The sequence below is a fragment of the Quercus suber genome, unplaced genomic scaffold, assembly GCF_002906115.3.
Source record: "Quercus suber isolate HL8 unplaced genomic scaffold, Cork oak 2.0 scaffold_70, whole genome shotgun sequence".
Lineage (NCBI taxonomy): Eukaryota > Viridiplantae > Streptophyta > Magnoliopsida > Fagales > Fagaceae > Quercus > Quercus suber.
Window position 1 is genome coordinate 1,613,480 of NW_027069535.1, and position 4,108 is coordinate 1,617,587.

Sequence of the window (4,108 nt, forward strand, 5' to 3'; positions counted from 1 at the left end):
GCAAAGGGAATATACAAGTCAACAAAGTATTTAGTCATGGTAATCAGTTAACTTTAGAGAGAAGAGATTTGGCTGTAAAGTAGGAGTTCATGTTCATCATGGGTTAGGGATTTGGAATTTTAATTTGGGTATTTTGAATTCAATCGTGTTTGACAATGAGTTTAGAGTGTTGATGATAAGTGAGTCATGTGAGAGTCATATAAAAGTTGATGTGGAAGTATTGACATAGTAGTACTATTTATATTTTAATTTAATTTATGTCACGTGTGCATTCTGTTTGCCAATTTAGCAGATTCTTTTAGTCACCTAACGGTAGGGACTAAATTGACTGTAATTTAAAAATAACATAGACCAAATTAACCACTCTCAAAATGTAGAGACGAAGTTGATTGTGACACCAAAATTTAGAAACTTAAATGGTGTTTCTACCTAAACTATATTGTGATCAATATTAAGCTATAATGGTTAGTTTCAATTCATCTGACTGTTACTCATAAATTATTTATTGTTCTGAAAGTTTAAACAGTAAAGAAATAATGAATTTGATCACTTAACTAATATTTATGCAACTTTCCCTTCACATGTAAGCCCAAACTCACTTACTAAGCGAGGGCCATATCATTACGTGAATACAAAGCTTTTTACTTAATGCTTATTTGCTTATTTTCTGGTAATTGACAAAAAAGCATTATACATGCGGGGAAAAAATAAGTCTTTTCAAAGGTATACATATACAAATAAGCTTAAATGTTATAATAAATAAATAAATAAGAGAAGAAGAGAAGATAATCCAGGCTCAAACAGTGGTGTATTATATTAGTGTCAAAATCGATATAAGAAAATGGATATGATTTCAACAATTCCATATTTAAACCCCAGATTTTTAAGGTGTTTACATATTGAACCTCACACTTTCAAAAGTTTTTAAGAAACCCTTCACTTAAAAAAAGAAAAAAAAAATTTCTATTCAAGTCATACAACCATTATACATGAAGTCAAAAATGAAAATTAGAATGCGACTTGAAGTGAAATCATATGTATAAAAATTTGTATAAAAATAAATAAATTATAACTAGGATATGTATAGAGGAGATTAAATTATATGTATAAAATATATATATATATATCTAAATAAATAATTATATAACATTCAAGATAGAACAGGACAAGCAAAACTCATCTCAATCCTGTCACCTTTTTTTGTAATATTTTTATATAGCCTTAATATAATTTTTTATCTTTTTACCTTGAAGAAGGCTCTCCTAAGAGTAGAAGCTTAAAACCTTTTATCATATAAACAGAGATGGGCATTCTCCAAATTTGTTGAAAGCTATATAAAAAAGAAGCTTCGGTTGGCAAAGTTAGGAATGGTACCAAAGCATAGTTTCCTTCAACAACTCAGTTCTTGTTTAATCTGCATAATGCCAGAAAAATTCTATGACAAAGTTGAAGAGGGAAGCATCATTTTGAAGAAAGGTACAAACTTCAGCTTCTGCAAAGGAGGTGTTCTGGTTAATGGTGAGGAGCAACTTCTGAAAACTCATTTGGTCATATTGGCTACCGGGTTCAGGGGTGATAAAAAGCTGAAAGACATTTTTGTGTCCCCCACATTTAAGGACCATATGGCTGGGTCCCCTAATACTACAGTTCCCCTCTACAGGTTGGTTAATTTCTTTTAGTTTTAAGGGGTGGGGGTCATAACATTAGAATTCAATACCAAGGAAAACATGAAAAGAACTTTAAAACAAAAAAAAAAAACAAAAAATAATAATAATAATAATCTATGTTACATAAAATTAGAAATGTTGGAAATTTTGTGTATTATTTCATCAAGGTTAGCTTAGAAATGTGAGCAATTTAGTACAATTTTGTTTCTTGGACAATCTAGATTTCCCTTTTGGGGGGGAGCATATATAACATGTGTCAAACTATGAGTTGTGCCACTTCACCTTAAAACCAATGGTGTGAGAGAAATACACTCAAGCCTTTTATAGCATTTGACATTGCCCAATTGAGCCTGTTTTAGGAGCAATAACAGGGAACCAAATTCTATCTCCCCACCCCCCCCCCCCCCCCCAAAACAACATATATATATATACACACACACGTGTAAATAGATGCATTTGTATTAATAACATACTAGTAATAGCATAAACTAACATCATATAAGATTCTTATTCAATTTCTTTTGAACATTGTAAATTCTTAACATTGAAAATTTTAAAGACTTAATATTTATACTAAATTGATGAATGAAAATTAGACATTTGTTGTTTCTCTATATATAATATGGTACACTTAGTTTCAACACTATTTAATCAATTCCAAAATTTTGGGACTAAGTCTTAATTGCTTGTTTTGATTCCTTGAACAATTTTAAACCTCATGCATTTTGAAAGTAGTAATGAAAATGAGGAAATGACATTTCCAATTTATCAGAGAATGCATTCATCCACGAATTCCACAATTGCGTAATTGGTTTCTCAGAGAGTGTTTCAAATTGTACACCTCGAGATAAGATGCCGATGGCTGCAAAGCTTCTTGACGGCACTTCAAATTGCCCAGCATTAAAGACATGAAAAAAATGTGGAAATATGGGATGAATACATGAAGACATACTCTGGCCAATACTACAGGAGATCCTGCATTGGTGCTATTCAAATATGGTACAATGACAACTGTGCAAGACATGGGATGGAACCCCAAAAGAAAAAGGGATTATTGCTGAATTGCTTGAGCTTATTGCCCATTAGATATGTTTCCTCATAAAGTGGTCACATTACATCTTCTAGTTCTGATTATGGCCTTGTGGATGCATCAACTAGCTTTGTATCACCCCCATTTCACACTATCATGTCCAAACTTTCCAAAGAATGTCCACAATTTATGTGCAGTTGTACACTGGTGTAAAATGAGGAATGGAAACAATATTTTCCTTGTTTTTATGTGCTATGAATCCTTATGTAGGAATAATGAATTCATACTATCGCGCACCCTTGGTACGGTGGTCACTCTACAAGTATAAATGCTTGTGGGGTGTAGAAGGCAGAGGCTGGGATTCAAGTCTCCATGAGGTATCTTCACACACATATACACTTAATATAATAGAAATTCTATCTTGTTAAAAAAATTAAATTAAATTAAATTAAATTAAATTAAATTAAATTTTTAAAAATTAAATTAAAAAAAAAAAAAAAAAAAAAAAAAAAAAAGGAATAAAGAATCCACTGAAGGATATGAGTGGAAGGTGGCATATGAAGTACCATACCCGTGCATAGCATCAGGTCATCAACTAACATCTAGCGACACTATATTTAAGACAAGCAATGGTGGTTTTGAGCTTAGCTCTCTAGCGAAATTTATTTTTATGACGTAAAGTAATTTGCAATATTTTTCAAAATTAAAGCTGATTTTATTAAGTAAAAAAATAAAATAAAAAATTTTGATTGAAGCTGATTTTATGTGCCATGATATTTTTGGTACAATCCATTTCCAGATACTTTTGAATGTGCTAGGATTTTTAATGAAGCCAACGGACAAGAGACCAGAAAAAACTCTTAGCCATATCTAAAAGTTGCTGCCTTAGTTTGGACCAAACGCTATGGGCCTGTGGTCCATAATGTTCCTGGATTTCTCGACTTTGGACCACACCCTAGGTACCCTTAGTTCCCTTCAAGGGAAAGAAAAAGATAAGTATTGAAAAGATGCTTTCGACCCCTTGGGATGATTTTACTTAGAATAAATCAACTTTGCAAATTAACTAATTAAAAAATTTAATTGATTTTCACTTAATTAACCACAAAATACAATTCAACAATTACAAACAAAGTGTAGTAAAATAAATAACTCAGTCAATTGGTGATGAAGTGAAAAACCTATGAATACATTCATAGAAAATACCACTACAAGGGTTGATCCTAACCCACAAGAGAAATTTCACCATTTAGAATTAAAATTTACAACTGATATATACTTATATCCCTAGTCTCTACACGATCTAGTCATAATTAAGGAGAAGGTTAGTGAAAGAGATTCACGTATGAAAAACTCAAAAGTTTTCGAACTAGTATAAGATGTCATTAGTAAGTTAAACTACTTAGTAGTGTTA

The 4,108-nt window shown here is 31.4% G+C and overlaps 1 pseudogene; it reads left to right on the forward strand.

Moving 5' to 3' along the window:
• The first annotated feature begins 1,001 nt into the window (after positions 1-1,001).
• LOC112030749 (probable flavin-containing monooxygenase 1) lies at positions 1,002-2,769 on the forward strand (annotated as a pseudogene).
• Positions 2,770-4,108: the final 1,339 nt, after the last annotated feature.